At 43.6% G+C, this 27,826-nt stretch overlaps 2 protein-coding genes across 2 annotated transcripts in view; both read right to left on the reverse strand.

Moving 5' to 3' along the window:
• Nucleotides 1-27,826, reverse strand: part of LOC132207626 (complement C5-like) — a 261,625-nt gene that overhangs the window by 150,956 nt on the left and 82,843 nt on the right. The gene's annotated exons all lie outside the window — the stretch shown is intronic.
• LOC132207621 (utrophin-like) overlaps nt 1-27,826 on the reverse strand; it is a 75,692-nt gene that overhangs the window by 13,526 nt on the left and 34,340 nt on the right. Inside the window, exon 7 of the mRNA XM_059643561.1 lies at nt 4,100-4,356. The gene's annotated coding sequence lies outside the window, so the exon portion shown is untranslated. The remainder of the gene's footprint in view (nt 1-4,099; nt 4,357-27,826) is intronic.

The raw sequence follows: 27,826 nt of genomic DNA on the forward strand, positions 1-27,826 counted from the left end.
AGCATCTACAGTTACCATTATCTCTCCAAAATAAAAGCTGATGTCTTTCAAAACCCAATCTCAGATTTTGCAGGCAGTCCTTAAACCCTGAAAAAATACCAAATATGTATAAAGAAAAAAACTGGAGGTGAAACCATTCAAAAAACTTTCATGGGCACAACAAATGTTCAAACTGTATAAGCAGGTTAAGCACCTGTATATAAGGAAACTGGACTCAAACTTTATACAGACACTTACAGCTAAGAAATGCGAGAAACCAATATCCATTTCTTTCTGGATTACCAATTTTGCTGTTGGGAAAATAGGTCAAGTCTGAGCAATGTAAATTCAAACAAGATAGCACCCTCTCAGAACTCAACACTCACAGTCGTAGAGTTCTGTTTTCACAGGTTGGAGTATAATAGCATCAAGTGCAATACACCAAATCTTCTTTAGTACCTTTTCCTTCCATAAAACTGCTTTCAGTAAATGCGCACAGAATTCATTTTATAAACACATTTAAAAGTTTGTAAGTTCAAGACGCCAGTTCCAGCACATGGACTTGCATCTTCTTCATCATCACAACAGAACAAAATAAAGACTCACTCTTTGTAAGTCACGTTTTCAATTTTTAGTGACGAGGTGAAGTGCGAGAACTGCTCACTCGATGTTAAAATCTCTTAACTATGTACCTATATATTTCAATCCTGTGAAATATGTGGCATGAGTTTGAGAAAAGGATTAATTTTGTTGCTCTGGGAGAGAGCTGGTACAGATAAAATAGGTTGAATGGCCTCCTCCCATGCTACAAATGTCCATAACTGTTCTTGGCGCTGCTAAATTAAAGTGGGCATCCTTTCATTATGACTGTGAGACGCAGCATGTTACGATAGATGGCATAATGGAGAAATCCTTTGTTATTAATGAATTTGTCGACACTTGGCATCCTTCCGAAGTCAAATGTTCGACCTATGCCTGTTGCACTGACTTGGTTCCAAACACTTATAATGTGGAGGTGCTGGTGTTGGACTAGGATGGACAAAGTCAGAAGTCACATGGCATCAGGTTATAATCTGACAGGTTTATTTGAAATCACACAAGCTTTTGGAATGCAGTCCCTTCATCACGTGCGGTCAGAGAGGAAAACACACAGACACACAATTTATAAGCAGAGAGATCAAAAGATCATACAACTGGTGAGAGTGGAGTGTCAGATAATAAGTCTTCATCCAGGATGTTTGTTTAGTTGCAGATATTTTGTTGAAAAAGCACACAACTTGTAGTTACAGTCAGTCAGTGTGGCATCTTGTAAATTCCTGCTTTTGAAATAAAGGTTAAAACTCTGAGACAGTTTCTGAACACAAGCCTCTCAACTACAAGTCAGAGTCTGACCTGAGATGTCACCTTTTGTACATTCCTGTTGCGCTGCCTGATTATCATGACAACACAGCACTGACATTGACTTTGTAAACACTTTACTTGCCTCTAACACTCTTGGTCACCTGTATAGAGTTATTATCTGACACTCCACTCACGCCAATTCTATGATCTTTTGATCTTTCTGCTTATAAACTGTGTGTCTGTGTGGTCACCTCACTAACTGCACCTGATGAAGGGGCTGCACTCCAAAAGCTTGTGTGATTTCAAATGAACCTGTTGGACGACAAACTGGTGTCATGTGACTTCTGACTTCAAACAGTTATAGAATATGTTTTCAATCCTACCTTGACTTGATAATAAGACAACTTCCTAAAATTTATAAAATGAGAAATATGTCTAACCCTGAGCCTTTTAAAAAGGAAATATTACAACCATAGTACAGTCAGACAGTAAAGACAGAAGGAATGATTTAGTCAACTGTGTCTGACACCACACAATTAATCTCCCTGATGGAAGAAAGGTTGGCTGTGTTCTCTTTCTTCAGGAACATCCAGCTAATACCACCTTACTACTGCTTGTTTTATTCATCTGGTGTTCCATCTAATTCCTTTCAGTCTTGGTCAAACCTTCATGTAATTTATTTAAATTTTCAATAAAATAAATTTAACTTTATATTCCACAATTTTAACATTTCCTTTTAAGGTTTGAAAGGTTCACTTAGTACACTGCACAGGTTTTGGAAATAATTGGAAAACATGATGGAAAAATCAAGATATATTGACAAGTAAACAAATGGCTAACTTCTGCGTTCTTGTCAGTCATGCTCTTTGAACAGAACATAAAGTTGCGGAACTATGTAGAGACAACAATTTAAAACTGGGAAGACCACTGCTTGTGGTCCCCACACCAATCTCTATTCACTACCGACTGACTGCATTACTCCCCCTTGGCAACAATGTAACGTTACGCTTGTCTCAGCACAACCTTGGCATCTTGTTTATCCCATGATGAACGTCCGACCACACATTCATGCAATCCCTAAAGCTGTCTCTTGTCTTGCCTCATTAGCAGTGAAACCTTCAACTAGAACTACTTCACTTCCGGACGTGACAAGTCCAATGCATTCCCTGCTAGAGTTCCACATTTGCCCATTGAACACTTGAGGTCGTCTAAAACTCCACTGCCCGAGTCTCATCTTGAACCAAATTCTATTCTCTGTACTTGCTACCTAACTGATAGTATTAACAGTAATTTTATTAAATAATCATTTTTGTTTCCAAATTGTTCCTTGGCTCTGCCTATCGCTATTTTGGTAATCTCCACCAGTCCAACCATACTTCAGGATATCTGCACTCATCTAATTAAGCCCTCTTGCCCACTCTTGATTTTAAATGGCCCACTACAGGTTGCCAAACATTTAATTGTGTAGGCTTCAAACCCAAGAAGAGACTTCCTCCACCTCTTAGCCTCTGTACCTTTCCTCTTTTAAGGCACTTTTTAAAAGAATCCTCTTTGATCAAGCTCTTGATCATCAGAACTAACAACTTAATAAGGCTCAGTTGTATTGTGGGATCATTAATACTCATTCCGGATGCCTTCAAAAGTTCCCAACCATTAAAGAGATTAGAAAGTGGTTGAAGTCAGTGCACAGCAGAGGGGGACGAATTGGGGAGTTATTTCAAAGAGCTATGAAATGCCAGGAGACCTCCTTCCACACGCCAACTCTGATTCTACAAAAAGAAAAAATGATTTTCAGACTTGGGAAGATTCTTCAAAAATTTCACAAGTAACCAGCTTTTGGGCAGAGTCGAGCTGCTGAGATGATAAACCAGGATTTAAGGGTACCAGTCGTGATAATATGCTGAACACAATCAAATTTTGAGGTTGTAGAATGATGTGGTCTTCAGCATTTTTGAAACTTTGACCATTTTCCTTCCTCTTCACAGAACAAGTCAAATAGCGGCAGCACAATGTTGCATGGCCGCTCAAGCCTGCTCCACCGTTGATGATGATTGTGGCTGGTCTTCCACATCAATTAAAAACTTTTGCTCATATCTCATCCTCTTTTCAAAACATTGATCTATTCACGTGTCATATCTCTCTCGCTAAATTCATGAGAATTCATTCCAATCACTGAACTCCTAACGCTGACTCACCTGAGATCAAAAAATTCAGCTGAGATCAGGAACTGATCTCGCCTGTATGGCTGAGCTGGTTTTTAAAAGTTTGCCAGTGAGAAACATTCATTAAAAAAAATACAATTGCATGGATTGCTCTCCAATCCTAAACTCTATTCAAATTCAGTTGGCTGAACGGTTGGTTTGTGATGCAGAGTGATCCCCTGCAAGAGAGGGCTCAATTGCCATACCAGTGAGCTTACCACAAAGCATCTTCGCCTCAACCCCTCTCCTTGCCTGAGGCATGGTGATCTTCAGGTTAAATCATAACCAGTTGTCTCTCTCGAAGGAGTGGCCAAATGGCGTGGTAAGGCTTTTCCTTTAATCCTGATAACATGGCAACAAGGAGATAACTCAGCTGATGTCACTGACTAATAGAATCCTCAATTATACTAATATTAACGATGTGATATCATCAGAAGGCATGCTCAACGAAGTTTTAATTTGCAAATTAAGTTAACAACCATTCAATCAATATTACTGAAGTACTCCTATTACTGATCATCTCGATACAACATTGTGGTTACATGTTCATAAGTGAAGTGTAATGTAATTGCACTTACTGTGGTTTTATCAATGTGATCCTGCAATGAGTCAATAAACAGGTCACCCACAGGTTGCCAATCAGTGTGGACCCCCTCAGCTGTTATCACATGAGCCTCAAGGTCATCCAGAGCTTTCTGCAGTTCTTGAAGTTTCTCCAACGCCTTTTCCACCCGTTTCTGCCAGTTGCTCGCATGGGTTTTCAATTGCTCCCAAGTTTCCTTCACTTCTATTGACTGTTTGTGGACAGCTATAGCTCTCTCTTCTGGGGTAGGTTCTGGAAATATGAAGTGCAAATAATTTATCAACTATTCATGTCTTTGATCAATGGAACTTAAGTTTTCTTTCTAAATCCCTTTCCTTGAAAAGGTCTCTCTGGACTTTCTCCTGAAATTGGGATATACAGTATAAGACTAAAGATTTTATGACAGGCACATCAATGATAAATTCTGTAATTAGCTGGCAGGCCGCGGAGCCATTCGCGGGGAATCACAGAGAACCAATACAAAGCCGAATAAAATTCCGCAGATATTTCAAATTTATGACTACCAAGGAAACTTTAAAAAAGGAAAAGGATTAGAGTGACTAAATGGGTAAAGTTCTCAACAAAAGATATGAAAAATCCTTTCAGGATATCTTTCATAGCTATGAACCAAACATCCAACATAAACCAACTTTCATCTTTCAGGCCTGGCAAGTTAGAATGATAAACCCTAAGTCTACCCTGCATAGTTAACTCAAGAACTCACTTAATGAGGTTGTTAAGAGATATAGAGATAACAAAGTGTGCAGCTGGATGAACACAGCAGGCCAAGCAGCATCTTAGGAGCACAAAAGCTTACATGTTGGGCCCAGACCCTTCATCAGAAAAGGGGGAGGGGGAGAGGCCTCTGAAATAAATAGGGAGAGGGGGGAGGCGGATCAAAGATGGATAGAGGAGAAGATAGTTGGAGAGGAGACAGACAAGTTAAAGAGGTGGGCTAGAGCTAGTAGAGGTGAGTGTAGGTTGGGGAGGTAGGGAGGGGATAGGTCAGTCCGGGAAAGACGGACAGGTCAAGAGGTGAGGTTAGTAGGTAGGAAATGGGGGTGTGGCTTGAGGTGGGAGGAAGGGGTAGGTGAGAGGAAGAACAGGTGAGGGAGGCGGGGACGAGTTGGGCTTGTTTTGGGATGCAGTAGGGGGAGGGGAGATTTTGAAGCTTGTGAAATCCGCATTGATACCTTTGGGCTGCAGGGTTCCCAAGCAGAATATGAGTTGCTGTTCCTGCAACCTTCGGGTGGCATTGTTGTGGCACTGCAGGAGGCCCAGGATGGACATGTCGTCTAAGGAATAGGAGGGGAAGTTGAAATTGTTCACGACTCGGGGGCGCAGTTGTTTGTTGTGAACCGAGCATCGGGGCTGCTTTGCAGAACACCTAAGTCTCTCCTTGGTTTCCCCGATGTTGAGGAGTCCACAATGGGTCCAGCGGATGCAGTATACCACATTGGTAGATGTGCAGTTGAACATCTGCTTGATGTGGAAAGTCTTCTTGGGGCCTGGGATGGGGGTGAGGGAGGAGGTGTGGGGGCACGTGTTGCACTTCCTGTGGTTGCAGGGAAAATGCCGGGTGTGGTGGGGTTGGAAGGGAGTGTGGAGCGGACAAGGGAGTCATGGAGAGAGTGGTGTCTCCAGAAAGTAGACAATGGTCGGAGGAAAAATGTCTTTGGTGGTGAGGTCAGATTGCAGATGGTGGAAATGTCAGAGGATGATACATTGTAGGCAGAGGTTGGGAGGGTGGTATGTGAGGATGAGGGGGTTCTCTTTTGGTGGTTATTGCGGGGACGGGGTGTGAGAGTTGAGTTGCAGGAAATGAGAGAGACACGGTCGAGGGCGTTCTTGACCACTGCGGGGGGTTGCGGGGGTGTGGGATGGGTCGGGGGGAGTTGCGGTCCTTGAAAAATGAGGACATCCGAGGTGTACGGGAATGGAATGCCTCGTCCTGGGAGCAGATGTGGCGAAGGCAAAGGAATTGGGAATAGGGGATGTAATTTTTGCAGGAAGGTGGGTGGGAGGAGGTGTATCCTAGGTCGCTGTGGGAGTTGGTGGGCTTGAAATGGATATCAGTTTCAAGGTGGTTGCCCGAGTTGGAGATAGAGGGGTCCAGGAAGGTGAGGGGGGTGTTGGAGATAGTCCAGGTGGACTTGAGGTTGGTGCCCGAGATGGAGACATATATAGCTCCATTCATATTCACAAATCTCTGTTTCAAATCTAATCTTCTGAAGCACGTATGTAATTTTTCATTGTCAATTAATGTTGGAATGTTGATTGCACAGCAAAAGTGTTTCAAGAGACTGATTGGCCTCATACTGTTTAGCCAATTGTATTTGGCAAGTTGACGTTCAGCACTTCTGTAGCAAGTCCAATCCCATTAAGTGGACCAAATGGCATGGTCAACATTTCAATATAAATACAAGAGAGAAAAATTAAGACAATGGCCTGAGTATTTCGTCCGATTACAGCAGAGGCATTAACACATACTAGTTTACATTAATTTATCTCTGAATCTACCAAGAAATGAATTCTTTGACAATGTCATGACAACATTGAGACATTTGGCAAGCTCAGGGGCAAGGGGGCTGGTTCAGAACTGTACACAGAAACGTAATGAAATGCCGAAACACTGTACGGCGAGAATGGTACTAACAAGGAAATGGTACTATTTCATCTGTATCAATCCGTAGTTGGAATACACATGGTTTGAACCGGCACCAATGCAAAATTGAATAGCCATTGCATGACATAGCATGTGTTCAGAATGAGGAAGAGATGAAGCTTAGTTAGGATTCATTGCACTAAAATGAACCTCAACTAACTAATCTAATTAAACAAGGCAGTTTTACATACAGAACGCTGGTTTACCATCAAAATCTGCACTGATTGACTTCCAGATAGTAAACTGAAAGCTGTTGATCTCAAACTTTGATTATAAACAGAACTGAAAGATGAAGTGACAATATTGGATTCAGGATTACAAACTGACATTGGTGATTAAGCAACTGATAGAGACCATCCATGTAGTTAATCTTGAATTGACAGCATTACAAGTGACCTGCTCTATAAAAATAAGAAACAGAAGACAACTGAGATGCAAAAATGCGACATTCAATTAGAATTACAAAATACCTTAAGCAAACAATTTTATTTCATTCACATATATTATCTGCAATAATATCCATTTAATATTTGTTCTTCCAAACTGTTACAGCACTTTGACATTAAAAGAATATTCCATCACAAGTATTGCTTGCAATAAAAATCCCAGCACATTCTGAAATCCTTAGAATAAAAGTATTTCAATCCGATGGTGCTCCTGCATTATTCATCAGTTCCCCACTCAATGGGTATATTCTGAGATGCAGGAAACTTCTATTGTTCGATATGGGGATGGGGATTAACTTGGCATTGTTCTAATGGAGGCAGCACTGACAGATTATAATTTTCTTCCTGTGGGCTCTGTAGTCCAGATTTTTCTCTCCTCCATTATATTGCATTAAAGATCAACAACATTCACCATTTCCTCAGTCGGAGAACCTACCATGTTAAAAAGTGACCAATTAAAGTGTTGCATTGCCTTCAATTTCACAAGGACTGAACTAATCTGCTGCTTACGACACTGATTGCAAAATTAAACCATGAATTGAGAACAAAAACAGCAGGATTTTGTACTTTGAGAGATAATAGGAACTGCAGATGCTGGAGAATCCAAGATAATAAAATGTGAGGCTGGATGAACACAGCAGGCCAAGCAGCATCTCAGGAGCACAAAAGCTGACGTTTCGGGCCTAGACCCTTCATCAGAGAGGGGGATGGGGGTGAGGGTTCTGGAATAAATAGGGAGAGAGGGGGAGGCGGACCGAAGATGGAGAGAAAAGAAGATAGGTGGAGAGAGTATAGGTGGGGAGGTGGGGAGGGGATAGGTCAGTCCAGGGAAGATGGACAGGTCAAGGAGGTGGGATGAGGTTAGTAGGTCGATGGGGGTGCGGTTTGGGGTGGGTGGAAGGGATGGGTGAGAGGAAGAACAGGTTAGGGAGGCAGAGACAGGTTGGACTGGTTTTGGGATGCAGTGGGTGCAGCGGAAGAGCTGGGCTGGTTGTGTGGTGCAGTGGGGGGAGGGGAAGAACTGGGCTGGTTTAGGGATGCGGTGGGGGAAGGGGAGATTTTGAAGCTTGTGACGTCCACATTGATACCATTAGGCTGCAGGGTTCCCAGGCGGAATATGAGTTGCTGTTCCTGCAACCTTCGGGTGGCATCATTGTGGCACTGCAGGAGGCCCATGATGGACATGTTATCTAAAGAATGGGAGGGGGTGTGGAAATGGTTTGTAACTGGGAATGCAGTTGTTCGTTGCGAACTGAGCGGATGTGTTCTGCAAAGCGGTCTCCAAGCCTCCGCTTGGTTTCCCCAATGTAGAGGAAGCCACACCGGGTACAGTGGAATGCAGTATACCACATTGGCAGATGTGCAGGCGAGCCTCTGTTTCATCTGGAATGTCATCATGGGGCCTGGGATAGGGGTGAGGGAGGAGGTGTGGGGGCAAGTGTAGCATTTCGTGCGGTTGCAGGGGAAGGTGCTGGGTGTGGTGGGGTTGGAGGGGAGTGTGGAGCGAACAAGGGAGTCATGGAGAGAGTGGTCTCTCCGGAAAGCAGACAGGGGTGGGGATGGAAAAATGTCTTGGGTGGTGGGGTCGGATTGTAGATGGCGCAAGTGTCGGAGGATGATGCGTTGCATCTGGAGGTTGGTGGGGTGGTGTGTGAGAACGAGGGGGATCCTCTTTGGGCGGTTGTGGGTGGGGGCAGGGTGTGAGGGATGTGTTGCGGGAAATACGGGAGACGCGGTCAAGGGCGTTCTCGATCACTGTGGGGGGAAAGCTGCGGTCCTTGAAGAACTTGGACATCTGGGATGTGCAGGAGTGGAATGCCTTATCGTGGGAGCAGATGCGGTGGAGGCAGAGGAATTGGGAATAGGGGATGGAGTTTTTGCAGGAGGGTGGGTGGGAGGAGGTGTATTCTAGGTAGCTGTGGGAGTCGGTGGGCTTGAAATGGACATCAGTTACAAGCTGGTTGCCTGAGATGGAGACTGAGAGATCCAGGAAGGTGAGCGATGTGCTGGAGATGGCCCAGGTGAACTGAAGGTTGGGGTGGAAGGTGTTGGTGAAGTGGATGAACTGTTCGAGCTCCTCTGGGGAGCAAGAGGCGGCGCCGATACAGTCATCAATGTACCGGAGGAAGAGGTGGGATTTGGGGCCTGTGTAGGTGCAGAAGAGGGACTGGTCCACATAACCTACAAAGAGGCAGGCATAGCTGGGGCCCATGCGGGTGCCCATGGCCACCCACTTAGTCTGTAGGAAGTGGGAGGAGTCAAAAGAGAAGTTGTTGAGGGTGAGGACGAGTTCGGCAGGCCGATGAGGGTGTCGGTGGAGGGGGACTGGTCGGGCCTGCGGGACAGGAAGAAGCGGAGGGCCTGGAGGCCATCTGCATGCGGAATGCAGGTGTATAGGGACTGGACGTGCATGGTGAATATGAGGTGTTGGGGGCCAGGGAATTGGAAGTCCTGGAGGAGGTGGAGGGCGTGGGTGGTGTCACGGACGTAGGTGGGGAGTTCCTGGACCAAAGGGGAGAAAATGGAGTCCAGATAGGTGGAGATGAGTTCGGTGGGGCAGGAGCAGGCTGAGACGATGGGTCGACCAGGGCAGGCAGGTTTGTGGATTTTGGGAAGGAGATAGAAACGGGCCGTGCAGGGTTGGGGAACAATGAGGTTGGAGGCTGTGGGTGGGAGGTCCCCTGAGGTGATGAGGTCATGAGGTCATGAATGGTGTTGGAGATGATGGTTTGGTGCTCGGGTGTGGGGTCATGATCGAGGGGCGGTAGGAGGTGGTGTCGGAGAGTTGGCGTCTGGCCTCGGTGATGTAGAGGTCAGTGCGCCATACTACCGTTGCGCCACCCTTGTCTGCAGGTTTGATCGTGAGGTTGGGGTTGGAGCGGAGGGCTGCCCGTTCTGCAGGGGAGAGGTTGGAGTGGGTGAGAGGGGTGGAGAGGTTGAGGCGGTTAATGTCTCGACGGCAGTTGGAGATGAAGAGGTCTTGGGAGGGTAGGAGGCCTGGGGGTGGTGTCCAAGAGGAGGACTTGTGTTGGAAGCGGGTGAAGGGGTCAGTGGAGGGAGGGTTAGGTTCCCGGTTGAACAAGTAGGCATGGAGGCGAAGACGGCGGAAAAACTGCTCTATGTCCAATCGTGACTGGTATTCGTTGATGTGTGGTTGTAGGGGGACAAAGGTGAGCCCCTTATTAAGGACTGACCGTTCGTCCTCAGTCAGTGGGAGGTCTGGGGGGATGGTGAAGATGCGGTAGGGTTCAGTGTGGCTGTCTCCTCTGGGGTTGCTGGCTGTGGAGGTTGTGGGCAGAGCGATGAGGTCGTCGACCGTGGGCGGGGTTCCATCGGCGTCGGCCGTGGGCGGGGTTACGTTGGCGTCGGCCGTGGGCGGGGTTCATTCATCAAATCCAACCTGTTTTGATTAGATACTTTTGACTGTATAATCATCCCTCCATACGAAAGCCTCTTCCTCTCCATCCATTGAATTCAATACTCTCTGACTTTGCAATGAACTGCACATTAATTGCCCTGGGCAATCTAAAAACATTTCCGAGTTGAAAACTTATGGCCAACTCCCAATGTAAATAGATTCCTAAATGTACAGTTATTAGCTGAGAAAATGGAAGCAGGTTCACTTACATGCCAATGTACAGGCCTAAACATGCACTTTAGTTTTGAAAAACTGAATGGTGGCTGGGAAAACGTCAGTTTGTATAGGTAGAAAATGGGGAGGTGGGTGGGGTCAGGAGCAATCAACAGGGTGGAGCCCAAAGAGAAAGACAGTTGGACAGATTTAGGAGTTGCTACTGATCAGGCTGGGAGGGTGAATAGTTGTTAATGGGGACTGTTAGTCATTAACAATAGCGGGTGTGTCGGGGGAGGCTACGTGGTAACAAGGCCTGGTGTGTGGGGTGGGGGAGGCTGGGACATGGGAGAGTTTAGGCCCAAAAATTATTGAACTCAATATTGAGTCCGGAGGGCTGGAGGGTCCCCAAGCACAAAATGAGGTGTTGTTCCTCCAGCTTGCACTGGGCTTCACTAGAACACGGCAGCAAGCCGGAGACAGAGATGTTGGTCAGGGAGAAAGGTGGTGCATTGAAGTGGCAGACATATTTTTCAAAAATCTGATCTCAGATTTAGTCAAACCCTTCCCTCCACCAGTTTGTCACTGTTAGAAAATTTGGCCAGTTCATTAAATCCCTGAGTCCATGTTGTTGGTGGTAACTCCAAATAGGCAAGATCCTAACATGATCCTCGGACACCACAGCAAGTACTCTTACCAGTCTCAATCTTGATACCACTTCTCAACTGAAAACTCACCGCTTCAGCCAGTTTCAATCCATTCCTGTGTTTTGTTTTAATTCTACCACAATGAGCTTCAAGAGCTCTGTTACATGGAACTTTGCTGAAGTTTCTTTTTTAAAGTCTAGATATATGTCAAATCAGGTAATGATCCAAATGAATTGCGAAGCAGACTCATAGATCCAAATGACCTTATCCTATTTCTGCATCTTGGAATTCCCACAGTCTACCTGGAACATGATTTGCTCGAAAAGTTCAAAGTGGTTCGTCAGCCAGACTGCCCCTTCCAAACCTACATGTTGGCCAATGTTAATTAGATTAGCTGTTCGACCCTCACTCCTCACAATCATTTCCAGTATTTTACTCCGACCTTGGTTAAGTGTAATGAACTTTAAGTTTTAGAATCCTTACAATGTGGAGACAGGCCCTTCGGTCCAAAATGTTCAGTTGGATCCTTGGAACATCCCACCCAGACCCATCCCCCTATAACACACCTAATCTACACATCCCTGGACACGATGGGCAATTTAGCATGGCCAGTCCACCTAACCCGCACATCTTTGGACAGTTGGAGTAAACCGAGCACCCGGAGAAAACTCACACAGACACAGGGAGAACGTGCAAACTCCACACAGACCGTCACCCAAGTCTGGAATCAAACCCGGGTCCCTGGTGCCAAGAGGCAGCGGTGCTAACCACTGCACCACCATGCCGCCCTTAAAGACATGTCCTTTGAGTCAGAAACAAACCAGCAACCAGAGGATCTTTTTGGATCTTTATTTGAAAGTTAACCTGTTTCCAATTTGTATTACCAAGATTAGATTAGATTCCCTACAATGTGGAAACAAGCCTTTCGGCCCAACAAGTCCACACTGCCCCTTGAAGCATCCCACCCAGACCCATCCCCCTATAACCCACACAACCCTGAACACCACGGGCAATTTAGCATGGCCAATCCACCTAGCCTGCACATCTTTGGACTGTGGGAGGAAACCGGAGCACCCGGAGGAAACCCACGCAGACACGGGGAGAACGTGCAAACTCCACACAGACAGTTACCCAAGGTGGGAATTGAACCTGGGTCCCTGGCGCTGTGAGGCTGCAGTGCTAACCACTGAGCCACCGTGCCGCCCAAAGATATTCCCAGAATATAATTTCCTCGTAACAATTACCAGCACATCACAAATAAAATCCCTTGGCTCCCTCAACACCTGAAATACACGCTATTAAAGCCACTTGCAAAACTGAAGACTGCATTCTCAACAAAGCGAAATGGAAAGTATTTTATTGAAAGGACGAACTACCTTCTGCATCTCCTTCCCTTGCTCTACACTTTTCATCTCTGAACTGATAGATTGCCACAGCACATACCAGTAGAAATCAGGAACCATAGACAAGAGTGATCTTTATCGTTACTATCCCAAGGTCCCACAGACAAACTACTCTTACGTTGAGTTGATACAATGTAGCCCCTGATTATTAATTCAACCTGGAACTATTTTGTTACAAATCGACGAGACACTTTCATCACAATGGGAGCAGATTAAATGCTGTCTCATTTCAATGTATTTCAATGCTGTCTCATTTTTGAATGTTTTTTTGTTTCGTCATGATCGTGTGTTACTGCTTTAGTGCATCAGCAGCCAGGTAACCAACAAATTCTCTGATGTATCACTGGCAATTATGGACTTCGGGCCAGGTTCATTAATGCTTTGATTTTTCTCTCTCCTTCTACTTTCAGGAATCCCAGTGTTTCTTGGCCTTCCAACTGACCTACCAGTGTTCAAGGATATTCTTTTCCATACAGCAAGATATTATTTTCAGAATTATATCCCCAAAACATAATCTAGCAATTTAACACAAGAAATTCAACTGGCATACGCCAGCGAGAGTTATCACATTCGTAACCCTTATGACAATTGTTTGTAGATTCTCTACATCCTCTCAGCATTGTCTGGCCAATACTTTCCTCCATGTACTGTGTTAACAGCAAAGTCACAAAGTGAAATTATATTCTATTTGTGTCAAATTTCAGAAGTACAATGGATTCAATGGTAAAGAAATACTAACTCAAATACAGCAGCTATAGGTAATCAGTTTAACCTTCCAACCAAAGCAGAACAACAACCAAATGACAGACTGCCAAACTATACAACCAAAACAACAGCAAATTCAAAATAAGAAAAGCCATGATTAAACTGCTCTCATGAGAATGCACTTGATAACTGCACTCGGATACAGGGAAAAATGCCAAGCCTGGAGGAAAAGTGCAGCACACCCCTAAGGTAAACTCAGGTTGTTGAAGGCATGCTTCACAAGAAATAAATTAAAGAAATTTTGGCTTTACTGCTGGCAAAAACAGCAAATGGCTGGTGAAAACAAATGAGACGTTTCTGAAGGAAGGCTCAACTTCAAAAACATGTGCTCCAAAGAATCAACATGACAAAACAAAATAAGAAAATCAGATGACACCAAAAACAGAAGTTGCTGGACAAGCTCAGCAGGTCTGGCAGCATCTGTGAACAAAAATCAGAGTTCACGTTTTGGGTCGGGTGACCCCTCCTCAGAACACAACCCTCTTGTTTGTCCGTTTCTATGCATAATGCAAAATGTAAAACAGTTGTCTAATTGCAAAGATTTTCATCATGTTTTAGTATTTCAGCCAGAACATACTGCTTATTAGATGATTAAATTGGTCTTTCATGACAAGCCTGCTCATAAAGTTGTGTCTAAACTGCAGTGGGTAATCACTTGAGCAATGCTGGATGTGTCAAAATGTCAAAATGCTGCTTGGCCTTCGGTGTCCATCCAGCTCCACACTTGGTTGTCTCTGATTCTGCAGCATCTGCAGTTCCCATCATCACTGATACAATTTTGTGACTTACCCATTTACAAACCAAATATTTCAGAAGATATTCTAGACAATAGAAGAAATCTGTTAAATTACTTTATGTTGAATCTTTCAGGGTAATGCTAAGAGTATGTTTTTGCATGTTACAGTTTTCAAATCAGATGCACAGCAACAGGACACCTCCAAGTATTTCTCAACAAGACAGATTTGATTTTTTGTGGTGGCACAGAAGCAGAACAGTTGTTGCCAGTCTCCAAAAGTCTATTACTTTAGCATATCAGAGTCTCTGGGGTAATCTCACAGCATACTCACGACAAGATCACTCTCAAAGCCACACACAAATCAAATCTAATTCTAGACGGATTCTTCTCTTTACTTCTGTTTATTTTAAAGCAAACATTTGTACGGAAAAGAATTTTACAATCAGACTGTTTGAATCAACTGCTTTAGAAAAAGGCCGACAAACAAACACACAGCACGCAGTTCTGGGCAAATTATTGAGGGTCTGTCTACCAGTCCTAACCATTTCTTCATGAGGACCATAAATCTTTTTGAATCCTTATATTTCCTTATTGACCTTGTCAGCATTTCATGATAAAGTACATATAAATGCTTAAAACAAGTCAAAATCCTGGAATTCCCTCCCTAATGTCATTGCGAGAGTAGCTATATCACATGGCATGCAGCGGGTTAAGAAAGCAACTCACCACCACTTTCTCAAGGGCAACTCAAGACAGGCAGTGACGTCCATATCGCAAAAGTGAATAAAAATTGTATGTTGAAATAAAGATACACAATAGTAAGTCTCACCTCAGGTGAGGAAACTACTGGAAGCAATTCTGTGGGACAGAATTAATCCACACTTGGAAAGGCAGGGCAGTCATGGTTTTATTGAGGGGAGGCCATGTCTGAATAACTTGATTGCATTTTTTGAAGAAGTAACCAGGTGTGTACAAGAGGGGATTACATTTGAAATAATCTACTTGGGCTTTAGCAAGGCTTTTGTCAATGTCCCAAATGGAAGACTAATAGTGAATAGCCCAAGGGGTCTGAGGAAATTTGGCTACTCGGATCCGGAATTGGTCGAATGGCAAAGAACAGAGGATGATGATTGCTTGGTGTTTCGGTGATTGGAATTCTGTGTTCAGTGCAGGGATCAATGTTGGACTTTTTGCTGTTTGTGTTATTTATAAACAATTTAGATATCTATATAGCAAGACAGATCAGTTAGTTTGCAGATGGTGCAAAAATTGGTGGAGTAGTCATTCATGAGGAGGTTAGCTTTAGATTACAGGAGAATATAGATAGGCTAATCAGCAGCAAATGGAATTCAATCTGGATACACGTGACAGAATGCACTTCAGCAGGACGAATAAGGCATAGGAATATATGATGAAAGGTGGAAGCTCTGAGGATCCCAGGGATTTTAATATACATGTACACCAGTCCCTTAAGGTATCAGGTCGGGTAGATAAAGTAATGAAGAAGGCATAAGGGACACTTACCTTTACTAACTAAGGCATTGAGTTTAAGAGTAGGGTGGTTATGCTGGAACTCTGCAAAACATTGTTTAGGACACAGCTAGCGTAATGGGCACAGGTCTGGAATCCACAGAGAAGGGTTGGGGGGGAATGTCACTGCACTGGAGAAGGTGCAGGGGAGATTTATCAGAATGCTGTCCAAGGTGAAGAGTTTTTGAAATGAAGAAAGATTGAACAGTCTAAAGTTGTTTTCCATAGAACAGAACAGATGAAGGGAGAATATGATTGAAATGTATAAAATTATGAGAGGCATAAACAGAAAGAAACTTTTCGCTTTGGTGCAAGGATCAATGACTGGTCACGTAGATTTAAGGTAAGGGGCAAGAGATTCATAAGGGATGAAAGGAAAAATGTTTTTACCAAGAGGGTGCAGGGATCTGGAACTCACTGCCAGTAAGGGTGGCTGAGGCAGAAACCCTCGTAAGATTTACGAAATAAAGGTGGATACTTGCTACGCCAAGGCATACAAGGCAAATGGTACAAATGCCGTAAAATGGGATTAGAATAGTTCGGTGGCTGTTTTTCACAGGCACAGTGCCAAAGGTTCCTTTCCTGAGCTAGAGGCCTCTATGAGACAATAACCAATTCATGAGCATAATAGGTAGTTCATAACATCAATAACTTTGGTTAAAGATATTGGCTGAGAAATTCAAATTCGATTGCCGAACATGACCATTTCTGGGAAATAGCTCAGAATGACTCCCGAAGTGAGCAGTGAATAAAGAAAAGGATTTAATCTAATTACCATTAGATACTGTTTCAACAAATCTCCTGTGCTGTGTTAAAAACCTGCCTGCCCTGCCCAAAATCCACAAGCCTGCCTGCCTGGGTCGACCCATTGTCTCAGCCTGTTGTTGCCCCACCGAACTCATCTACACCTATCTGGACTCCATTTTCTCCCCCTTGGTCCAGGAACTCCCCACCTACGTCTATGACACCACCCACGCCCTCCACCTCCTCCAGGACTTCCAATCCCCTGGCCCCCAACACCTCATTTTCACCATGGACGTCCAGTCCCTATACACCTGTATTCCGCATGCAGATGGCCTCAAAGCCCTCCGCTTCTTGCCCTCCGCTTCTTCCTGTCCCGCAGGCCCGACCAGTCCCCCTCCACCGACAGCCTCATCCGCCTAGCCAAACTTGTCCTCACCCTCAACAACTTCTCTTTCGATTCCTCCCACTTCCTACAGACTAAGGGGGTGGCCATGGGTACCTGCCTGGGCCCAAGCTACGGCTGCCTCTTTGTAGGTGACATGGAACAGTCCCTCTTCTGCACCTACACAGGCCCCAAACCCCACCTCTTCCTCTGTTACATTGATGACTGTATCGGCACCGCCACTTGCTCCTCAGGGCAGCTCGAACAGTTCATCCACTTCACCAACACCTTCCACCCCAACCTCAAGTTCACCTGGGCCATCTCCAACACATCCCTCACCTTGCTGGACCTCTCAGTCTCCATCTCAGGCAACCAGCTAGAAACTGATGTCCATTTCAAGCCCACCGACTCCCACAGCTACCTAGAATACACCTCCTCCCACCCACCCTCCTGCAAAAATTCCATCCCCTATTCCCAATTCCTCCGCCTCCGCCGCATCTGCTCCCAGGATGAGGCATTCCACTCCCGCACACCCCAGATGTGCACGTTCCCCAAGGACCGCAACGTTCCCCCCGCAGTGGTCGAGAACGCCCTTGACCGCATCGCCTGCATTTTCCGCAACAGATCCCTCACACCACGCCCCCGCCACAACTGCCACAAGAGGATCCCCCTCGTTCTCACACACCACCCCACCAACCTCCGGATACAACGCATCATCCTCCGACACTTCCGCCATCTACAATCCAACCCCACCACCCAAGACATTTTTCCATCCCCACCCTTGTCTGCCTTCTGGAGAGACCACTCTCTCCGTGACTCCCTTGTTCGCTCCACACTCCCCTCCAACCCCACCACACCCGGCACCTTCCCCTGCAACCGCAGGAAGAGCTACACTTGCCCCCATATCTCCTCCCTCACCCGCATCCCAGGCCCCAAGATGACCTTCCATATTAAGCAGAGGTTCACCTGCACATCTGCCGATGTGGTATACTGTATCCATTGTACCCGGTGTGGCTTCCTCTACATTGGGGAACCAACCGGAGGCTTCGGGACCGCTTTGCAGAACACCTCTGCTCGGTTCGCAATAAACAACTGCACCTCCCAGTTGCAAACCATTTCCACTCCCCCTCCCATTCTTTAGATGACATGTCCATCATGGGCCTCCTGCAGTGCCACAATGATGCCACCTGAAGGTTGCAAGAACAGCAACTCATATTCTGCTTGGGAACCCTGCAGCCCAATGGTATCAATGTGGACTTCACAAGCTTCAAAATCTCCCCTTCTCCCAATGCATCCCAAAACCAGCCCAGTTCTTCCCCTCTCCACAGTGCATCCCAAAACCAGCCCAACTTGTCTCCGCTTCCCTAACCCGTTCTTCCTCTCACCTATCCCTTCCTCCTAGGTCAAGCAGCACCTCCATTTCCTACCTACTACCTCATCCCGTCTTCTCGACCTCTCCATCTTCCCTGGACTGACCTACCCCCTCCCTACCTCCCCACCTATACTCTCCTCTCTACCTATCATCTTTTCTCTCCATCTTCGGTCCGCCTCCCCTTCTCTCCCTATTTATTTCAGAACCCTCTCCCCATCCCCCTCTCTGATGAAGGGTCTAGGCCCGAAACGTCAGCTTTTGTGCTCCTGAGATGCTGCTTGGCCTGCTGTGCTCATCCAGCTTCACACTTTGTTATCTTGAATTATCCATGTAATGGATTATAAAGTAATTTGAATGAAAGATAGAGCATAACCCAGGAATATGGGTATAAATTACATAGTTGAGATTATGTTACGAATACTGAGATTCATAAAGCTTTCCCTGGACAAAGAATTCACTAAGCATGTTGGTCACAAATCTGTAAATAGTTTTTTAAGCCACTCAACTCAGAATCACACTGTGTGCTGAACTAAATCTTTTCACATTTTTGACACACGCAATACAATTCATCAAAAGATATTGCTTTCAGCAGAAACACACACGGCTGTAAAAATTGCACAGCTCTTAATAAAAGTCAGTCAACTCACTATATCTCCTTGAACATAATGAAAACTTGACTGAAATCAACTGCATAGAGCTAATTATAAGCCGAACTCTGGCAGCTCCCGTTCATATGACAGCACCACACAATTAATAAAACAGCTCCACAAAGTGTTCACAATCAAAAGACCGAGATAAGTACTGAATGACCTGGGTAACTGGAGGTCGAGTCTAGAATTTTAACTCATTGTACGAGTCAAGGTTGCGCTTGGTTATATAAATTAATGTTATGATTGGAATAGCGTAGTTTCTCTCACTGTGTGTGACTGAAATTAATCAGAGCTAACATTTCGGGTCCAGTGACTGTTCCTCAGAACTGGACCCAAAACTGGACAATAACCGGCTCATTGTTGCTCATTTTGGGTTCCATCAGGGCCAACGTAGCTTCTAACTTTAATACAATCTCGGTCCAAACAGAGACAAAAGAATAGTTTTCCAAAGCTGACAGAAAAGTAACTCACCTTGACATCAAAAAGCCTTCCGAAAACTGAAGTCAATTGGGAATCAGGTGGGAAACGGCCGACTAGTTGGAGATATAGACAGCAAAAGGCAGGATTGGTTGTGGTTGCCGGAGATCCATCAGCTCAGTACCAGGTCATCGCTGCAAAGTTCCTCAGTCTGACCAGCTTCAGCTGCTTTATCAATGAACGTAACTCCTTCACAAAGTCAGAAGTGGGTATAGGCACTGATTACTGCAGTCCATGTCCATATGCAGCAAGGCCTGGGCAAAGTTTAGGCTAGGGCTGACAAGTGGTACGAATTATGCATTACAAAAAAGTGTCAGGCAATGACAATCTCCAGTAAGGGAGAATCTAAATCTCTTTACTTGACAAAAACAGAAGTTGCTGGAAAAGATCAACAGGCCTGACAGCATCTGTGAAGAGAAATTGGAATTAACATCTAAGGTCCGGTGACCCTTCCTGAGATATATATTTGAAAGTGCTGAATTTAGAGGCCTACAGAGACACAGCTGGGTAGCTCTTTCAGGAGCCAGTACAGACAGAGTGGGCCAAATGGCCACCTTCTATACTGTAAAATTCTATGATTCTTCAGTTCAGAAATATTAGAATTTGATTGTGATGCAGGATAATGGAGTCGAAGTTGATCACCAAAAAAAAATCACTGAGCTCACATTTTTCCGCACTTCAGTTAAAGAATAATTTAACAAAAAATCTCACTCAAATTTTACTAGTTACTTGCGCAATTTTCCTGAAAGGCTGTTACCTTGCTGGAGATGTACCCAACAGTTCCTCCATACTCATCTGTTTTTCAGCTATACTCTACAACAGTGGGTGGCAGTCGCTACATTAATTCAACACAGCACATAACTCTCAACCAAAATGTCTTTGCTGAGGACTTTCTGGCCCAAAATCTTTTCAGCATACACAAATCAAACTTGTGTTAGAATGCCTACAGTGTGGAATCAGGCCTTTTTCTGATCCAAGCCCAGACATAGGTTCAATTGATCAACTGTCAAATTGAGGATCAATGTGGTGATCGGTGACACGACACCATTGTCAAAAAGCACAGGAAGTGTGAGAAAGTCACCTCATTTACCCCGCTTTTGGCTGAGAGTCTTGTTCTGCAGGGTTTGTTCTTTTTACTGATATCTCCCACCCACGACACTGAAGAATAACTGTTCGTCTTGACTATCCTGCCACCTTATTGGTGACAAGTGTATGCAAGTCTGCACCTGAATGTAGAATGGTTTAAGTTTACATGTTCATCATTAATAATCCACTTTGTCACTTGTTAAAGAATACATTTAAAATAATAAATGTACTTTTTCCCCCATTAATTGATGAAGCCTGGAGAAAATTTCTTTTATCCTCAATAACGGTAACAGTCAGACATTAACAATCCTTGAGGTTACACTCGTCATATTTACAATTATTTATGGAATAGTGGGGTTCAATCTCTCGTAGACTCTTCCAATATAGATTGTGACAAATCAAAAAAAAATTTACGTCCCAAGAAAATGCTGCTCAAAACAGGTTCATAATGATAAAATCAAATATATATCAAGTGTTTTCACTGAATGTACTTAAGAACAAAATTTACCTTCATTCTCTCAGGGAATCGAGGGACTCAGGGAGCAAGCAGGAAAGCAAATTTGAAGCCCAAGATGAGCCACGATTGTAGTGAATGAGGAAGCAGGCACAGTGGGCTGCACAGTCTTCTCCTGCCCTTGGTTCTTATATTCCTTTACAGTATTATTAGATTGGATCCAAAGCCAAATTGAAACTAAGCACAGCTGGATCCTAGCTGAACCTGTTAAAACGAGTGGAAGGGATGCACTGTCTTTAAGTTTTTCACAAAGCCTTTCTTTATTGTTCACAGGAGTGCATCAAAATATTCTGGACAGCTTTTAGTGAAAGAGCATTCCAACTAATATCAAATAGGCAATCAGTATCGAACACCAACAAATCTTAAAAGAAAGGCAGTAAACCTTTAGCAGAATATTGCTGGCCTACTTTATAAAGTACATTGTTGCATACAACATGGATACAAAGTTCCAAAGTTCTTGTCTTGACTAAATCAAGCTTTGTACAGCTTCATTTACTGTTCAGGTTTCATACAAAGTTCTGCTAAATCCTTTCACCATGTATATTTCGTAATCAAACAACAAACTAAAGGAATTTGTGATTAGTTGCAAATAATTAGTAGCGTGTTATGAAAGTAAAGAGTCAAAATTCATAGTCTCAATGTGCAAGAGTCCACAACACAAATAACCCACAACTCTACAATCTGTGAAATATCAATTGGAATGCAAGCTGATTAAAAAAGCTCAAAGGCAACAGAAATGAGAATTAATGCTATTGGTGAAACTCCAAAGGTTAACATATCACACTGCATGCACCTTTGTATACATGGGAAGGTAATAAATGAGATTTGATTTGACATATTACTGTCACATGTAGACAGACACAGTGAAAAGTATTCTTTTACATGCTAACCAAACTAGGTTGATACGGCATCAGGAAAGCCAGTGCCAGACATGAGACTGCTGAGTGAGAGAGTTTATTTCAGGGGATAACGTTTGGTGTAGGAACCAGAGGAATGTACCTGCATGAGTAACGGACATGGTCAATGTGAGGTCAGGTCTAATGACATATAAAGATCAAGTAGATGCAACAGCCCTGAACGAGAATGTCACCAAGACCATACGAATGCTGCAAACTCGCAAACAGTGCAGGGGCACAACGTGCCCAGCTCCTCAACAGCCTTTCCAATAGTTTGAGAACGTGTGTTCGACTTCTCCATCAAGATTCTCGGAATCTGAGATGGTCACTGCCTCGACGCCTTTTCCGCTTGCAGAATAAAACTGATTTCTTGCGAAATACTCTCGGTGCAAGAGGCAGGCTACTGCACATTACACTCTGCCCGTATCCGAGACAGGATTAGAGGAACCTGACCCGACGCTAGAACATCCAGAAACCACAAAAGAAAAAGAACCAGCCTGTGTCCTTGAACTCAGAAGGGGAGGAATATATTGAATGTAATGAGGTCAGCCAGATGGACAGCACAGAGTGAGTTTCCTGAATGGGGCTTAATCTGGTCCAGTCAGGAAGCCCTGGCTGATTGATAAGAACTGGAGTGTCGGACATCCTGCTCACTCTGAAAGAGTCGGTTGAGTGTCAAGGACTCTCAGTTTGTAAATAAAAGCTGACTTGGTGACAGGATACCAGCTCTGCGGAATTATTTCAGGTCCCTCTTAAAAACAAAATTTTTGATCCCTTCCACTGCGACAAATTAAAAATTCTGAGTGAAAACCCAAGAGGACAGCGGATGCTGTAAATCAGAAATAAAAGCAGAAGTTGCTGGAAAAGCTCAGCAGGCCTGGCAGCATCTGTGAAGGAAAATCAGAGTTACCATTTCAGTGACCTTTCCTCAGTTCTGAACAAGTACATTTATCATATGAATGCTGCAAACTCGCAAACAGTGCGGAAGCATGACATGCCCAGTTTCTCGACGACTTCCGATAATTTTGAGCATCTTGCTAAATCTCCTCTACACCCTCTCTAAAGCTTCCACATCTCTCCTATAATGAGGCGACAAAAGCTGAACATAAAAATACAAGTGTGGAGTAACCAGAGTTTCAGAGAGCTGCAGCATAACCTAATGGCTCTTAAAATCAATTCTCCTGTCAATGAAAGCCAACACACCATATGCCTTCTTAAAAACCCTCTCAACTTGGGTAGCAACTTGGTGGGAGCTTTGGATATGGACCCCAAGATCCCTCTGTTTCTCCATACTTCCATTAACCCTGTAATCTACATTCAATTTGAACTTACAAAATAAATCAGTTCACACTTTTCTGGTTTGAATTCCATCTGCCAGTTCTTTGCCCAGCTCTGCATCCTGTTGCAACCTGCAACAGCCCTCCACACTATCCACAACTCCAACAACCTTTGTGTCATTGGCAAACTTACTAACCCACCCTCCCACTTCCTCTTCCAAATCGTTTATAAAGATCACAATCAGCAGGCGTCCCAGAACAGATCCCTGCGGAACACTACGAGTCACCGAGCTCCAAGCTGAATACTTTCCATCTACTACCAACCTGTCTTCTATTGGGCAGCCAGCTATGTATCCAGACAGGCAAATTTCCCTGAATCTCATGCCTCCTTACTTTCTGATTGAGCCTACCATGTTGAAGCTTATCAAATGTCTTGCTAAAATCCATAGACACCACATCCATGGTCTACCTTCATCGATGTATTTTGTCACATCCTCAAAGAATTCAATAAGGCTTGTGAGGCCTGACTTACCCCTCTGAAAGCCATGCTAGTTCTAATCAAACTGTGCTTTTCCAAATAATCATAAATACTATACTATTCATATTGGGATATACCCACATCACATGGACTGCAGTGACTTATTCTCACCTTCTCAAAGGCAATTAGAATTGGACAATGGACACACTCCATGAATGATTTAAGGAAAAAAAAAACTCCGTGTCTGTCATTTTTGTTCCACTGACACAATCATCCTCTTCTTTCCACCCTCTACCCAGTTAGAAATTTTAGGTTGAAGCTCCAAACCAGGACTTGAGCACAAAATGATGGCAATGTTGAGGGAATGCTGCAATGCTGACGTACCTACTCTTGGCATTCTTTCCGAAGCCTGAATTCAATGGAAGTCTGCAATAAAAAAGTTAGCCAGAACGTGTCCATTAAACCATTCTCAATTGCCATTTGGTTCACTAATGCCCGACACAGAAGGAAACCTGGTCTAGGATACACGTGATTCCAGTCTTCGCATTCATAAAATCACAGAATCATATGGTACAGAACAAACCCTTCAGTCTAGGCCATGCATCATAGTTTACGCTTAACTGCCTTCTAAGCAATTTGGCATGAGCAATAAACAGTCACCTAGCCAGCAACACAAGGCCCATTTAGAAAAAGTACTGATAATATTGGCTTCCAAGAGTTACTGACGTCGACACCATCAAGAAGCTGAAATAACATAAATATAGTGATGCAAAAATTGACTCAGCGGCACCTAACTAAGCTCCTTGATAATGAGCAGAGACTCAGAATTTCCAAGCTGGTAAGCTCAATGTCATTACTAATCAAAGCAAAGGATGCAGAGGTACATGCTGTTAATCTTAGTTGTGTGTCACTGGTCAAGTTCAAAAAGGGGGCCACAATGATGATTAAGAGCGTCTAAGTTGGCGGTTGGTTGGCTGACTGTCATAAGCCAAGCTCATTATGTGCTGAGGATACAGAATGACTTGTATGAAAATAAATTAATTTTAAAAATTATATTTCCTCATTAGAAGTACAGGATAGTTTTAATAGCCCTGAAGGGAACATTATAAAGAGTCACTTTAGGCTTTATGTTTGTTTTGCTTCTGTCCTACAGGGGTTATGCGTGTAATTTTCATCAAAAATGATTAGCTGCTCTAGGCTGGCCCAGATTAAAATTCTAGCAGTTTGGTAGTGGCTTGACCACTCGACCATAAATATAGCATAAAGACCCATTCATTCCTTGGCAGTTTTATTAACTCCAATACCGTTTGTTATTAGAAAGGCTGTCAAAACATATCAGAAAGAATCCTTCAAAGGAATCAGCTGAGAATACAATACTGCAAAGATAATTTTCTCTTCAAGTTGTCAAATCATTTTATTTTTAAGGGTGGACAACTATCGTGGACAAACAAGAGACACAAAATTCTACAGGTTGGGGTGGAGTAGTGATATCATCGGACTATTAATCCAGACCCACAAGCTAATGTCCTTGGGACTTGGCTTCAAATCTCACTATGACAGACGATATAACATATTTACTCTCTCCTACTGTCCCCTTAACTCCTCAATACCTTGTACCTAAACATTGGAAATTAATTCCCTTTATACAATTACAGGAATAAAAATAATTTACATTATAGATAGTCAAATATCAAACTTCTAGTTAGATATATGTCACAACCAACTCATACCTGACCTGATCAGAATTATAAAACTTTCAATGAATGTTTAAAACAAAACCAGTGTTATGACAGTGGATCAGAGCTTCAAAATACAAACAGGCCTCTTTTCACTTCGCATTTCAAAATTACTCACTTTTGAAAGAAAAACAGGACTTCTACAGAAAGTATAAACTGCAAATGTGAACTCACTGAAAAGATCCTACAAGAAGCCCACGTAATGCTGTACCTGTAAAGAACCACGGAAATTTCAAACAGGGACAGACCTCCTAAAAAGACAGACCGAGGGGCTGACTGCACCCCTGTCAGCAAACAGCCACCTCTTGCAGGCATATCTGTGTTAGCCTCCAGAAATGTATGAAAAAGAGGTTAAAAAGTGAATGCAACAATGAGCCTGTCACTATTAGCAGAAAATGTCCTGGTATATGGCCCAGAGTGCTGAGGGACACAGCTTTGAGAATAGCGATTTTTAACAGCCCTATCCTACCAGAAAAAACATAGAATCACCCCTTCTTCCTCCACATGCTGTCAGTGAGTTCAAAAGTAATCACAAAGGAATTTTGATTACAAAATCAACATCAAAACTGTCAGCTCAACTATCAAGGTCAACGCTACTGGCCCAATCCAATCACAGCTGCTACATCTTTGCACTTGCTCCTCACAAATAATTCAGAGACTCATCTGCATTTTGCTTTTACTTTTATCCAGTTGCACTCATCACTTACTTTTATAAGTTTAGTAGTTTAATTATGTATTTTTTTATTTTGAAGAAACTGAAAAATGTTTGGGAGGAAACAAATGCTAGGAAAGTCAAGGAAAACTGTCTCAACTCCCCTAGTCAATTTTCATCATGGGATATCACATCCCTGGAATTATTGTAAATTGCTTCTGCTCTGCATCCAACATATTCACAACATTCCCATAGTATTGGAGGTTTTCATCTGCCATGGTGGCATAAACCTATTTAGAAGTAACCTTGCCAGAATCTTCCTGGAAAAGGTAAATCTGACGAGCAGCAATTCTAACATGTGAAGCTGTAAAGGCAACAAGACACGTTTTCAGCTCAGACAGCAGAAGGGAAGTTCTCCAGGGAAAGAGAAAAAAATAGCAAAGAAATAAACTGTAATAATGGCTGAGAGACAGTGGGCAAGTGGCAAATACAGTGAACTAAAAATCCAGAGACCCAGGCTGATGCTCTGGAGAATGTAGGTTCATGTTCAAACACTGTAGCTGGTCAAATTTACAATTCATTAAAAAAATACCCAGAACTAAAAGTTATTTCCAGTAACGCTATCATGAAACTATCAACAATTGTTGGTAAAAATCCATCTGATCCACTCATGTCTTTTTGGGGAGAATTTGATCATCCTTACCCCATCTGATCTACATGTGGCTGCAGAGCCACAGCAATGTAGGTAGCTCTGAACCACCCTCCCAGCCATCCACTCAGTTCAACAGCAATTAGTGAAGGACAACAAATGATACCTTCACCGGTGATAGCCACATCCCTTGCAAGAATGGAACATGTTATAATGAAATGGAAGGACTTGATCAATGTAGTGTGAAATTATCAACAGATGAATGGATAGAATTGGATACAGAATGCAGTTCATCAATATGATGAGATGGTGCAAAACAGAGGATATTGCCTTCAGGATTCCTGTCATTAAGGCAAACTCGAAGACTCAGCAAGCAGTTAGGGCACTCATTAATGTATGAGCAGAAACTAAATAGCCATGAAAACCAACATAAAAGTACAAACAGCAGGCTCTTAAAATTTTTTGGAGATGTGCAAGGCAATATTAAATTATGCACTGAAGTGGTGAAGTTCAGTTAATCCTCTTATAAATAGCACTGAAACTCACTGTCAATTACACATTAGTCCAGAATTTTCGAGGCAATAGATAAAGTGAAGCAGAATACCAGTTTCCATGAGGAACAAACATAATTTGCAAGTTAAAGGGATGAAAGGAATTACTTTTCTGAACAACGTTCTGAATAAAGACAGGCAGAGGGCAGATTGAGAATATGAAACATTGAGGAGATGGTAAGTAAAGAAACAGGTTTGGAAGCAACAGTGTGGTAGAATTGTAGAAGTTCTCTGGCCTCATGCAACATCAGGAATGAATACATTTGATCTTTATAGAACAGAATGTCAGAGAAGGGGGGACTCTCTTCCAAAATGGTCAAGCTTACAAAATGTAGGAAAAAGGCTGCCTTTATCTTGGTGCTTCTCACTGGATGAACACTCGAGGAAAGTTGTGCTCATTGGTTGCGGACCTGTTGGTGGTTGCTTCGTTCATACCAGGCAGATTCTCCCACAGCGGGTGAAGGTGTGGTCACAGTCTTCACCGGGTGCAACTGA

The sequence above is a fragment of the Stegostoma tigrinum genome, unplaced genomic scaffold (genome assembly GCF_030684315.1).
Source record: "Stegostoma tigrinum isolate sSteTig4 unplaced genomic scaffold, sSteTig4.hap1 scaffold_112, whole genome shotgun sequence".
Taxonomy (NCBI): domain Eukaryota; kingdom Metazoa; phylum Chordata; class Chondrichthyes; order Orectolobiformes; family Stegostomatidae; genus Stegostoma; species Stegostoma tigrinum.